Source organism: Takifugu rubripes, chromosome 16 (assembly GCF_901000725.2).
Source record: "Takifugu rubripes chromosome 16, fTakRub1.2, whole genome shotgun sequence".
NCBI lineage: Eukaryota > Metazoa > Chordata > Actinopteri > Tetraodontiformes > Tetraodontidae > Takifugu > Takifugu rubripes.
Window position 1 is genome coordinate 13,098,421 of NC_042300.1, and position 15,000 is coordinate 13,113,420.

The 15,000-nt window shown below is 47.9% G+C and overlaps 1 pseudogene; it reads left to right on the forward strand.

Moving 5' to 3' along the window:
- The window catches only part of LOC115253092 (E3 ubiquitin-protein ligase TRIM9-like), a 26,147-nt pseudogene that overhangs the window by 7,798 nt on the left and 3,349 nt on the right, over nt 1-15,000 (forward strand).

A 15,000-nucleotide genomic window follows, 5' to 3' on the forward strand; every position in this document is an offset into this window, starting at 1 on the left:
CCCTAACCCTAACCCTAACCCTCTAACCCTAACCCTAACCCTCTAACCCTACCCTAACTCTCTAACCCTAACCCTCTAACCCTAACCCTCTATAACCCTAACCCTAACCCTAACCCTCTAACCCTAACCCTCTAACCCTAACCCTCTAACCCTAACCTAACCCTAACCCTAAACCCTCTAACCCTAACCCTCTAACCATAACCCTCTAACCCTCTAACCCTAACCCTCTAACCCTAACCCTCTAACCCTCTAACCCTAACCCTCTAACCCTAACCCTCTAACCCTAACCCTACCCTACCCTGACTCTCTAACCCTAACCCTCTAACCTAACCCTCTAACTCTAACCCTAACCCTCTAACCCTAACCCTAACCCCTCTAACCCTAACCCTCTAACTAACCCTCTAACCCTAACCCTAACCCTCTAACCCTAACCCTCTAACCCTACCCTCTAACCCTAACCTCTAACCCTAACCCTACCTAACCCTAACCCTAACCCTAACCCTCTAACCCTAACCCTAACCCTCTAACCCTAACCCTAACCCTCTAACCCTAACCCTCTAACCCTAACCCTCTAACCCTAACCCCCTAACCCTCTAACCCTAACCCTAACCCTAACCCTAACCCTAACCCTCTAACCCTAACCCTCTAACCCTAACCCTCTAACCCTAACCCCCTAACCCTAACCCTAACCCTAACCCTCTAACCCTAACCCCTCTAACCCTAACCCCCTAACCCTAACCCTCTAACCCTAACCCTCTAACCTTAACCCTCTAACCCTCTAACCCTAACCCTCTAACCCTAACCCTCTAACCCTAACCCTCTAACCCTAACCCTAACCCTCTAACCCTAACCCTCTAACCCTAACCCCCTAACCCTAACCCTCTAACCCTAACCCTCTAACCTTAACCCTCTAACCCTCTAACCTAACCCTCTAACCCTAACCCTCTAACCCCTAACCCTAACCCTACCCTAACCCTCTAACCCTAACCCCCTAACCCTAACCCCCTAACCCTAACCCTCTAACCCCCTAACCCTAACCCTAACCCTCTAACCCTAACCCCCTAACCCTCTAACCCTAACCCTAACCCTCTAACCCTAACCCCCTAACCCTCTAACCCTCTAACCCTAACCCTCTAACCCCCTAACCCTAACCCTAACCCTCTAAACCCTCTAACCCCCTAACCCTAACCCTCTAACCCTACCCCCTAACCCTCTAACCCCCTAACCCTAACCCTCTACCCCCTAACCCTAACCCTAACCCTCTAACCCTAACCCCCTAACCCTCTAACCCTCTAACCCTAACCCTCTAACCCTCTAACCCTAACCCGTAGTTTGTGGTTTTATATCTGTCTCTACAAATACCCGTCACCCACTCACAGTGACTTTGTTCACGTTAGCATGAAACAACAGCACAGAAACGCTGTTGTAACTGAACTCATGCTGGATGTTTTTTGAAGGCAAGAGAACAACAGGATGTCTGAATATTATGAAGCGTGCACGGTGCCGCTGCGCTGGTTTATTAGCCTTTAAATGGCCGAGTAGCGCAGCGGCGCAGGGACAGGTGGCCGGAGGATGAGAGGATGAGAGGATGAGAGGAGGAGAGGAGGAGAGGATGAGAGGATGAGAGGAGGAGAGGAGGAGAGGATGAGAGGAGGAGAGGAGGAGAGGATGAGAGGAGGAGAGGAGGAGAGGAGGAAGGGGAAAGGAGATTGGTGTTGACCTCCACCAAACACCAGATATGAAAGACAGGTGCAGGAACATGTGGCTGTTCTGGTGCAGCGCACGAGGGGAAGTCTGCTTTGCTTTAGGAGCTCTGCTCTTTTAAACATGACGGTCATATTTATCTGGACCGGGATGTTCCGACCACTCGTTTGAGTCTGCTCCTCATCAGAGGAAAGGATGCGCAGGTTTAAATGAGCAGGTTCTAGCTTGAACTTCTTTCATTCTCTCAACTGCCGCTTTGAGAACAGTTTGATTTGCGTTCCTAATTTTGATTCCGCTGCAGCAGATGTAACTTCTGAAAGTGAGCAGATCGAGACTTGATCACATGACTCCACTGAGCGCTCTCTGGAGTCATGTGATCGGGTGTCGGCTCAGAGCAGAACAGCGGGGGAGCAGCACCCCATCCTGCTGAGCTAATTGGCTCCCTGGGCTCATTAAGCTAATTCTTCGTTGCTAGCCCTTTCCATCCATCCAACCAATAATAATAATAAACGCTGGTTTATTCCGGTTTTATTAGATTCATCTGGAACCAGAAAAAACAGGAATCTTTTATTAGGCAAGAAAACGATCCCATTTGAAAACATGAGTGAAAAGAATAAATATGGAGGTTTTTAACTCCGGGGCGTATCCGAACGGGAGGGTTTAACCCTCTCGTCCCACTTTGACAGGGTCAGAGCCACCACAGCCCTGTCCAATACTCGTGGAGATGATCCAAGTGTGGTGCTAGCTTCTACGCTGCAGAAGGTTTTATCGCAACACTTTAGCATTAGCAGCCTGTCACAGCCGGCTCTCAAACCACAGAAACGCCCCGCTGCTGTCTGGGTAGTTTAACACCCCCACTGACCGATGGATTTATGGCCCTTTCCAAACCTCTGACATCACAGCCTTCATCATTGAGTGTGGCCATCGTGCTTCCCCAGAGCTCCTGATCACCTTGAGACTTTTAAGTATAAAATTAGGCTTCATCACAGCTCAGTGCTGTTGCTCTGAACAGTGAACAATCCCGACGATCCGATATCGATGTTGAACACTGTCTGCTCCACTAGAGCACATTTGGGAGGCTCTTTTGGAAGGTTAATAGCCAGACCTATTCCCTCTTTTCTGCATTATCTATCAACGCTCCTCCATTACTGCTCTAATATGCTAATAAGACAGCAGCTCTTGTTCCTGAGAGGGGCTCTGGAGCAGCTTGATGCCACTGAAGAGAGATGACAATGCATTTTGGAACATTAACAGAGGATGGAAAGGTCAAGGGCAAAAGAAACAAGTGAGGAAATTCTTTCTGCTCATCTCTGCTCTGCAGGTGGTCTCGAGCTTTTGTTGTGAGATCCAAAGATCTGTCATTGTTTCCCTGTTCTGTTTCCATTTAGGGTGTGTGTTCGCCCCCTTATCTCTCTCTCTGGTCACGGGTCTGCAGCCGTACTGGGCTCCACAGTGGGCTGACGCCTCGTAGCTGGAGCCAAATTTAGACGCAGACCCGTGGGTGCGTCCAGGCCTGTTGTGAAGCACTTGACATTTAGCAAGACTTTAAATGATTTTTCCACTTTCCATTTTCAGTGCAACAGATCACCTGAGAGCTCACATTTCCCCCCAAATAACCTACTTTTACTTTGCAGATGGTAGAAATGGAGCCCAGTCTCGCTTGTATAGAGATGGGATTATTCCTCTGGTGCTAAGGGCAAAGATATTTTTAAATACTTTAGATCTGAAGGATGGCAGAGGTTGGTAACTGGTCCCACTGTGTTGGCTCTTGTGATTATTAGGAGCTTGCTGACATGGCAGCAGAGCAGGTTAAATCCAGGGATCGTTGGGGTTTTTATATATCAAGGCTAAAACAACTCAAAAATCCAGCTGAGTGTAACAGCAATATCTGCTTTTAAAGGGAAAATAGGGGCAAATCCACTCTATGCTCTTCCAGCCTGGACAGAGAGGAGTTCCTCAGAGAGGAGTCTGTTTGTGCATCCTGGGTCCTGATCTTCAGACTTGTTGGTTCCTGATATGATGTCTAGCAAGGATGCTGTGTCACAGCTCAACACATGGACCCAGTATTAATATTTGATCACCAATGGATTTAATACAATAAATTGAGGCTGATCAAATCAATGAAAGAAGCAGGTCAACAATTAGAAGAGAGGCGTGAATGGTGCTCCCAACTCTGACCTGGTGGCCAGAGCTGCAGCTGAAGGAACAAAGAACCAGACAAATACAGGAGGCTCCTCAGAGCACGTTTGTCTTCCCCTTGTTAGCATCTTGGCATGCGCACACAGACGCACAACACACTCGCCAACAGACACACACCGACCAGACAGCTTGCTGGGCCAGATGGCCTCTTGGTGAGCAGCAATGAGAAGCTCTGCAGGGTTGGCTTGATTCATGAACCGTGACCTCCACACGTCCCTCCTCCATGTGCACAGAGATAAAATCACTGTGTGTGTGTGTGTGTGTGTGTGTGTGTGTGTGTGTGTGTGTGTGTGTGAGGATGTCCAGAGAGGATTATACATATGTGCAGTGGGAGATTTACTTTTCTATATGTAGAAGAACCAGCAGTGTGTGCGTGTGTGCGCGCGTGTGTGTGAGAGATAATAAAATGTGTAATAATCAATGACAGACACTAATGTGACTAATGTCATTTAAAACAAATGATTAAATCCTAAATGGATTAAATGGATTGTTATTGATCCTGAACGATCTTCAGCATCATTCAGAGAAAAAGGAAGTTGTTTCAGGTGATCTTTCAGAGCCCCTAATGTGATCATTCTGTCACGAGTCTGACCTCTGCTGTGTGTGTGTGTGTGTGTGTGTGTGTGTGTGTGTGTGTGTGTGTGTGTGTGTGTGTGATTAGGAGGTGGGGAATCTGGGCGTGGTGATAGTGAAGCAGATCCATCACCGCTTGGCATGTGGGTTTCCTTTGTCCTGTCTTCTCTTATTTTCCACTGACTGTCTCTCTTTATCTTACTAGCACACACACACACACACACACACACCACACACACACACACACACACACACACACACACACACACACACACACACACAGCAGAGGTCAGACTCGTGACAGAATGATCACATTAGGGGCTCTGAAAGATCACCTGAAACAACTTCCTTTTTCTCTGAATGATGCTGAACAGAGGTCAGAATTCTTAACCAATGTACTTTGACAGAACTTGGTCTTCATTGTTTCCATCAGCCTGTCCGTGACTTTCTATACAGTAAGAACAAATATATAAAATAGGTCATGTGATCTTCTTATTGACGTCTTTAAAATTGCAACAGAGCCACAAACGCTTATTTTTGGACATTTAGAGTTGAAGAAATGTCACAGACACGTGTCTCCTCCTGATAATACCCTGTATTACCCTGATATATAGGCTAATAATACCCTGTATTACCCTGATATATAGGCTAATAATACCCTATATTACCCTGATATATAGGCTAATAATACCCTGTATTACCCTGATATATAGGCTGATAATACCCTATATTACCCTGATATATAGGCTAATAATACCCTATATTACCCTGATATATAGGCTAATAATACCCTGTATTACCCTGATATATAGGCTGATAATACCCTATATTACCCTGATATATAGGCTAATAATACCCTATATTACCCTGATATATAGGCTGATAATACCCTATATTACCCTGATATATAGGCTGATAATACCCTATATTACCCTGATATATAGGCTGATAATACCCTATATTACCCTGATATATAGGCTGATAATACCCTGTATACCTGATATATAGGCCTAATAATCCCTGTATTACCCTGATATATAGGCTAATAATACCCTGTATTACCCTGATATATAGGCTAATAATACCCTGTGTTACCCTGATATATAGGCTAATAATACCCTGTGTTACCCTGATATATAGGCTAATAATACCCTGTGTTACCCTGATATATAGGCTAATAATACCCTGTATTACCCTGATATATAGGCTAATAATACCCTATATTACCCTGATATATAGGCTAATAATACCCTGTATTACCCTGATATATAGGCTGATAATACCCTGTATTACCCTGATATATAGGCTGATAATACCCTATATTACCCTGATATATAGGCTGATAATACCCTGTATTACCCTGATATTTCTAACAATAACACCAAAGGTTTATTGTGTTATTCTGTTGGTTCCATACTGATAATGGTGGACGTAATGGTGGAGGTGGAGGTGGAGGTGGAGGCGGATGTGGAGGTGGAGGTGGAGGTGGAGGTGGAGGTGGAGGTGGAGGTGGAGGTGGACGTGGACGTGGACGTGGAGGTGGAGGTGGAGGTGGAGGTGGAGGTGGAGGTGGACGCGGACGCGGACGCGGAGGCGGAGGCGGAGGCGGAGGCGGACGCGGAGGCGGAGGCGGAGGCGGAGGCGGAGGTGGAGGTGGAGGTGGACGTGGAGGTGGAGGTGGAGGTGGAGGTGGAGGTGGACGCGGAGGTGGAGGTGGAGGCGGAGGTGGAGGCGGACGTGGAGGTGGACGCGGAGGTGGAGGTGGAGGTGGAGGCGGAGGTGGAGGCGGACGTGGAGGTGGAGGTGGACGCGGAGGTGGAGGTGGACGTGGACGTGGAGGTGGAGGTGGAGGTGGAGGTGGAGGTGGAGGTGGACGTGGACGTGGACGTGGACGTGGAGGTGGAGGTGGAGGTGGAGGTGGAGGTGGATGTGGACGTGGACGTGGACGTTGTTGTTTTCCTGCTTGTCTAAAGAATGAAGCAGCATCTAATCTTGATTCCAGAGTTAATCCCCATTATTAAGACACAGCAGAGGCTCTGTCACGCTCCGGGTCGGGATCAGACATAATCGGAGCATCCAGGGAGACTAATCTGTCAGGCTACCATTGCGTAACTCACATCTCAGCCCCCCTCCACCCCCCCCCCCCCCGTGCCATCCATACATTAATATGTATAGTGATGTAGGAACGCCCGTGTCTCTGCAGTGTCAGCTCTCCCAGGCCCTGAACGGCATCTCGGACAAGGCCAAAGATGCCAAAGAGTTCCTGGTGCATCTGAAGAACCTGCTGCAGCAGATACAGGTGAGTGCACGTTCAACAGGTGAGTGCACGTTCAACAGGTGAGTGCACGTTCAACAGGTGAGTGCACGTTCCTCACCATGCCAGCAGCACATATTCGTACCTGTGAAGGCATCAAAGTGCTCCTCTGTTCTCTGTGTTTGGACCTGATCATGTTTATAACATTGTAGTAACTGAAGAGCAAATTTTAGTTATTACAGAAATCAGAGTGTTTCAATACTATTCAATTAAGTTTTCAAATCCAAAACAGTTTTTTGCAGCACTATGATGCTAGCAGACTAGCCGTGTGTGTGTGTGCGTGTGTGCGTGCGCGTGCATGTGTGTGCGTGTGTGTGTGTGGGGTCTATTGCAGGTGTGGATGGAGGAGGGAGAGATGGAGGGTTGGATGCCGATAGAGTCCTATTGTAAATATTAAATTATGACACAGCTGTATTAAAGAGCTAATAATTAATAGAGCTAATAATTAATAGAGCTAATAATTAATAATCAATAATTTATTGATGCGGTCTGCTGATGTTGGACATTTAGGACATCCTCTGATTGTTGACTGTAATTATTGTCATTACGTTTGTTCTTATTGGCTCGTGCTGCTGGTAGTGCAGCCGTCCCGCCTGCTGCCCCTCCACGCACGCACGCACGCACACGCACGCACGCACACACACATGCACACACACACGCACGCACACACACACGCACGCACACACACACGCACACACGCACACACACGCACTTAGCAGAGACAGATGGATGAAGGCTGATCAGCATCTAACCTTCCTATAAATCTGAAGTGTGCGACTCTTGAGAGGAAGCTTGATACGAGGCGCTAACGGCTTCATCATCTCCGTGGAGATCAAAGAGCCCTGAAGACGCTAACCCGTAGCTGCCACGTGCACATCAGAGCATCAGGTTTCTCATTAAACACAGTTCCAAGGCTTTCATTGAAGCCAGTTCTCTACATGTGCAGCCATCGTGGGCGTTCCCTCCCGGCAGCACAGAGTCATTTGGATGTTTTAAGTGCGTTAGCTGCCTCTAAACTCTGTTTCCTGGGCTAACGGGCTCCCGTAGGAGCGGAGCCTGGATCAGGGGGGTGTTGAGAGGGAGAATGCTAGCAGAGAGTTACGCAAACATGCTAATCAGGAGTAAATTTAGCCGCTGGACCTCATTCTGGTGTTTGGAACAAGAATAGAAATCAAATCTGCATGTTAACAAATGTGAAGCCGCTCCGTTCTGCTCATGAAACAAACACATCAGTGATCTATATTTGTCAGAGCAGAGGCCCAGAATCAGAACCACCAGATCATTAACAGAACTCTCGTGTGGTAATAATACACAACCGTGAGTCCTACACACTGATGCTGAAAGTAGCAACAACGTTGAATAAGATGCCCGATCACACACACACTGCTCAGCAGGGTTCCCATCTTTTACACACATTTGCTGTGTTTGTGTGAATAATTGTGGCGGCGTTACAGGAGGGCGGCGTGGAGTTCGAGGCGTGTCTCGTGGCGCAGTGCGACTCTTTGATCGAGGCGCTGACTCGACAGAAGGCTAAACTGCTCACCAAAGTCACCAAAGAGAAGGAGTACAAACTGAAGGTAAAGTGGGCTCATCTTTCCTTTGATTTCTGCTTTAGAACATTACTGGTTCTCCCAGGCTCTCTAATATTTTACGCTGATCCAGGGTCAACAATTAGGCTGCATTAACTGACTAAACAGGCACTCAAACCTCATCAGGATTCATGAAATGTGTGTCAGCGCCGCAGACGGAATATCCATTCAAAATCAAATGAAACTAGAAAGATAAGCTGATTTAAAAAGAATCAACTTTTAATACCTCCAAAAGTCTCGGATGTGGATCATAATGTTTCATTTGGGCTGTGGAAATCCGCCGCCTGGGGTTTCCTGAGTAACCCGGGATCACATGGACGCGTGCCCGCCCTCAACGTGCCGACCGTCTGACCGTCTGGGGACGGGGGAGGACGGAGCGTTTGGACAGACGCCACGGGGACAGCTGCTGTCCCGATCAGCAGCCTGAGGACGGAGGGACGGAGATGGTTGGGCCACATCAGCACAAACGCTCCAAACAAACCACAGATTAGCATAAAGGAGCGTTTTTATGTGCCAGAGAAAATATTATGTTTCATTCTCTTTTCCAGCTGCGCACATCTTGTATGTGAGACGCGCAGAAAGACGAGAGCCACTTTTCTTTTATTATCTCTCTTTCTTTTCTACGCTTTTCTGGTCCGGAAGTCACGATAATCCATGGATTATTCAGCGATCCAGACAGATGTGCAGATTAACTAAAACCCAACCTGAGTTATTGAGTTCAGGAGCCTTTAAAATCAGGCTGCAAGTGTTGTTTTACATTTTAAATTTAAATTTGATCGTTACAGATTCAAGTTAGCGATGCACATGCTAATAATCTGTGGTGAGATGGAGTGCACCGCGCTGGGATTAGACTTTGGATCATGTTAGAACTGAGTGTTCTATTTCAAATCCGGGCATACATTAGCATGTTCCAGTCGACTCAGCTTTAAATTAATTTCAAATGAATCTGGAACATATTGAAAGAGCCGTCAGGCCGCTGCGCTGAGCGAGTGGGAGGCAGCTAACGGCTTTCATGCTTCACACTTGATGTTTGCACAGGAGAATTAAGGTGATAAGATCATCTCATGACTGCCTGTCAGGGGGCTTCGCTACAGGTGGGATCAGTGGAAGGTGGGTCAGGGTTAGGCTAAGGGGTCAGGGTCAGGGTTAGGGTTTAGGCTATGGGTCAGGGTCAGGGTTAGGCTAAGGGTTAGGGTTAGGCTAAGGGTCAGTGTTAGGCTATGGGTCAGGGTTAGGCTAAGGGTCAGGGTTAGGGTTAGGGTCAGGCTAAGGGTCAGGGTCAGGGTTTAGGCTATGGGTCAGGGTTAGGCTAAGGGTCAGTGTTAGGCTATGGGTCAGGGTTAGGCTAAGGGTCAGGGTTAGGCTATGGGTCAGGGTTAGGCTAAGGGTCAGGGTTAGGCTAAGGGTCAGGGTTAGGCTAAGGGTTAGCCTAATGGAACAATTGAATGTTTCTTCATCCCAAATCCTCCACGATGACTTTCTTAACGCTCAACATTTCACACCATCTGTGCAGTAATGGAACACAAGTTATTGCATTCTGATGGAAGCAGCCAAGAAAAGAGACTCACTCTCTGCACTCCACAGCTTCTACAACTGTTTGCATGTTGATAATTAATTCTGATCTCATTAGCCACAGAGTAATGAGGGACTAATTATCGACACTGTCTCATTAACTTTTCCAAATCATTCCGACAGCCATTGCTTAACGGCATAATTAAGCAAGTATTTGCATCCCACCGTCAGCACACACTTCTTTCCTTTCATACGACAGTTGAGATGTGAAAGAGTGATACGACAGTTGAGATGTGAAAGAGTGATACGACAGTTGAGATGTGAAAGAGTGATACGACAGTTGAGACGACATGAAAGAGTGATACGACAGTTTGAGACGACATGAAAGAGTGATACAAACAGTTGAGACGACATGAAAGAGTGATACGACAGTTGAGACGATGTGAAAGAGTGATACGACATTTGAGACGACATGAAAGAGTGATACGACAGTTGAGATGTGAAAGAGTGATACGACAGTTGAGACGATGTGAAAGAGTGATACGACAGTTGAGACGACATGAAAGAGTGATACGGCAGTTGAGATGTGAAAGAGTGCTACAGCAGTTGACGACAGTTGAAGTGTAAAGAGTGATACGACAAGTTGAGACGACATGAAAGAGTGATACGACAGTTGAGACGACATGAAATGAGTGATACGGCAGTTGAGACGACATGAAAGAGTGATACGGCAGTTGAGACGACATGAAAGAGTGATACGGCAGTTGAGACGACATGAAAGAGTGATACGGCAGTTGAGACGACATGAAAAGAGTGATACGGCAGTTGAGACTGACATGAAAGAGTGATACGGCAGTTGAGACGACATGAAAGAGTGATACGGCAGTTGAGACGACATGAAAGAGTGATACGGCAGTTGAGACGACATGAAAGAGTGATACGACAGTTGAGACGACATGAAAGAGTGATACAGTTCTGACCTGTCAGTCAGTCTCAGCTTGTTGCGACACCCATCAAAACGGTCCTTTCCTTCATCTCCCTCACAGCTGATTTCTAAAACTCTTTCTGTCAGCACTGCTTAAACCTTCAGATCACCTGTGATTCTAATATATATATATAATATATAATCACCTGTGATTCTAATATAATATCATAATATATAATCACCTGTGATTCTAATATATATATAATATATAATCACCTGTGATTCTAATATTATATATAATATATAATCACCTGGGATTCTAATATATATATATAATATAATATAATCACCTGTGATTCTAATATATATATAATATATAATCACCTGTGATTCTAATTATAGATAATAATATATACTCACCTGTGATTCTAATAATATAATCACCTGTGATTCTAATATATATAATATATAATCACCTGTGATTCTAATATATAATATATAATCACCTGTGATTCTAATATATATATATAATATATAATCACCTGTGATTCTAATATATATATATAATCACCTGTGATTCTAATATATATAATATATAATCACCTGTGATTCTAAATATATATATAATATATAATCACCTGTGATTCTAATATATATATAATATATAATCACCTGTGATTCTAATATATATATAATATAATCACCTGTGATTCTAATAATATAATATATAATCACCTGTGATTCTAATATATATATAATATATAATCACCTGTGATTCTAATATATATATATAATATATAATCACCTGTGATTCTAATATATATAATAATCACCTGTGATTCTAATATATATATATAATATATAATCACCTGTGATTCTAAATATATAATATATAATCACTGTGATTCTAATATATATATAATATATAATCACCTGTGTGCTCTGTGATCAGGTGGTGCGCGATCAGATCACCCACTGCACCATGAAGCTGCGTCAGACCACCGGCATGATGGAGTTCTGCCTGGAAGTCCTGAAAGAGAACGATCCCAGCGGATTCCTGCAGGTATCTGATCCCCTCCTTATGTGTCTGGGGGCGAGGTGACCAGGTTTCACACACGCACGCACACACACACGCACACACACACACACACGCACACACACACACACACACTTGCATTTCACATGAATAGTGTGATTGTGTGACTTCCTGCTTGAAAGATAATCCAAGAGGCTCCTAATGTTAAATTGTGCCAAATGTAAATCCAGGAGTATTTGATAATTTACCTGACCGTTTATTGCAAACATCCACTTTAATCCCAGCTCCTGCGTCTGGAGTGATGGGATGGACCCACTGTCCTTTCTCCTGAGGCACTCTGGCTCCTAGCAGGGATCCAGTTTTATTCTTAAATATTTGAGCTTGCATTAATACACACAGACAGTGTGATGATCACAAACTAATGCAGCTGATCCCAGAGGCGAGGAGCCGAGGAGCCGAGGAGCCGAGGAGCCGAGGAGCCGAGGGTGTTAGTGCACACAAAGTCATGGAAATGGAAGAATTCTCCATTCCTGCATTTGTTTATCACTTCCTGAAGAATGTTTGCTTGACTTGCCTGTGTGTGTGTGTGCGTGTGTGTGTGTGTGTGTGCGCGCGCGTGTGCGTGTGTGTGTGTGCGTGTGTGTGCGTGTGTGCGTGTGTGTGTGTGCAGATTTCAGACGCTCTGATCAAGCGGGTAACATCGTCTCAGGAACAGTGGGTGAAGGGGGCCCTGGAGCCGAAGGTGGGCCCTGACTTTGACCTCACTCTCAACACCGACTCGCTGATGCAGACCATCCTGCAGCTGGACTTCTGCCAGAGCAAAGGTGAGCAGACAAGAGTCATCTAGAGATCTGCCCCGCTGGATCTCCTCCGTCACAAGACACCAGGAAACTGTCCAAAGTCCTTCTGCATTTAAAGAGATTCAACATGAGGCACCGGTAAACACGCTTCTTTAATGCAGCACCACAAACCATAAACGTGGCGGGGAGATTATAGAACACTCCCTAATCAGAGGGCAAACGTGTCCACGCTGGATCAGTTATTCACCGTCCATTAACGTCTAACGATGATCTGACCGCTCACTGATCCAACCTGGTTGGAGCCATGTGGGACGGACTCTGGCCCGTCTTCCATCCCTGTCCACCTCCTACGTGTCTCTACCTTATGCACCATCTCATGCGCCCGTCCGCTCACATTAAACTTGCAAATGACCTCATATTTGCAGATGTGCCCGAGAGCCCATTAAGGAAACAGGTGCAGGCATCAGAAAGCGCTGAGGTTGAGGATGGAGGACGGAGAGCTCAGAAGGTAGTCTTTCATGGCCCCTTTCCCTCCTTCGACCTGCGTCTGTCACTCCCAGCCCCTGCTCCGACTGGTTCTCGTGTACACGCACTACTGTCCCTGTTCCGGCCCAGAGCTTCAGCACCGTCACTCCCTGCCCTCTGTTCCCCGTCCCAGAGCCTTCAGCACCGTCACTCCCGGCCCCTGTTCCTCGGCCCAGAGCCTTCAGGCACGTCACTCCCGCCACTGTTCCTCAGGCCAGAGCCTTCAGCACCGTCACTCCCGCCCTGTTCCTTCTGCCCAGGAGCCTTCAGCACCGTCACTCCCGGCCCTGTTCCTGTTCACGGCCCAGAGCCTTCAGCACCGTCACTCCCGCCTTTGTTCCTCGGGACCCCAGAAGCCTTCAGCCACCGTCACTCCCGGCCCTGTTCCCAGGGCACCGTCACTCCCGCCCTGTTCCCCGGCCCAGAGCCTTCAGCACCGTCACTCCCGCCCTGTTCCCCGGCCCAGAGCCTTCAGCACCGTCACTCCCGCCCTGTTCCCCGGCCCAGAGCCTTCAGCACCGTCACTCCCGCCCTGTTCCTCGGCCCAGAGCCTTCAGCACCGTCACTCCCGCCCTGTTCCTCGGCCCAGAGCCTTCAGCACCGTCACTCCCGCCCTGTTCCCTGTTCCCTGTTCCCCGGCCCAGAGCCTTCAGCACCGTCACTCCCGCCCTGTTCCCTGTTCCCTGTTCCCCGGCCCAGAGCCTTCAGCACCGTCACTCCCGCCCTGTTCCTCGGCCCAGAGCCTTCAGCACCGTCACTCCCGCCCTGTTCCTCGGCCCAGAGCCTTCAGCACCGTCACTCCCGCCCTGTTCCCTGTTCCTCGGCCCAGAGCCTTCAGCAACCGTCACTCCCGCCCTGTTCCTCGGCCCAGAGCCTTCAGCACCGTCACTCCCGCCCTGTTCCCTGTTCCCGGCCCAGAGCCTTCAGCACCGTCACTCCCGCCCTGTTCCCTGTTCCCGGCCCAGAGCCTTCAGCACCGTCACTCCCGCCCTGTTCCTCGGCCCAGAGCCTTCAGCACCGTCACTCCCGCCCTGTTCCTCGGCCCAGAGCCTTCAGCACCGTCACTCCCGCCCTGTTCCCTGTTCCCCGGCCCAGAGCCTTCAGCACCGTCACTCCCGCCCTGTTCCCCGGCCCAGAGCCTTCAGCACCGTCACTCCCGCCTTGTTCCCCGGCCCAGAGCCTTCAGCACCGTCACTCCCGCCTTGTTCCTGCCCAGAGCCTTCGCCGTCACTCCCGCCCTGTTCGGCCCAGAGCCTTCAGCGCCGTCACTCCCGCCCTGTTCCCCGGCCCAGAGCCTTCAGCGCCGTCACTCCCGGCCTGTTCCCCGGCCCAGAGCCTTCAGCACCGTCACTCCCGGCCTGTTCCCCGGCCCAGAGCCTTCAGCACCGCCCTGACTGGAGACCTCACTGCTGTTTCTGTCCCACAGCATCTGTCTGCTCTCTTCCCTCTGCATGTTTCCATGTTTCCAGCTCCCTGTGATGAACCCCCGTCTGTAGAAGACGGAAGCGAAGCGACTGCATGCATCTGTCTGTCCCCGAGCTCGTTGCCTCCTACCTGTATTATTACTGATCTGGTTGGGATGGATGAACAAATGCCATATGAATGAATCAATTAGGAATTTCAAGCGTGGATCCTGCTGGCCTTTCCTTTGTTCCTTTGATATGAAGGTAGTCTTTTGATATGCAGATTTCACCACCTTCTGAGATCTTCACTCACATGTTTGGTGCTTATTTTTAGCCTTATTTGAAGTTTGTGCAGTTGTTTCCTGTTAATATGCAGTTCTGTCCTACTTCTTATTGGACTTTAGATGCTAAGCTAAGAAT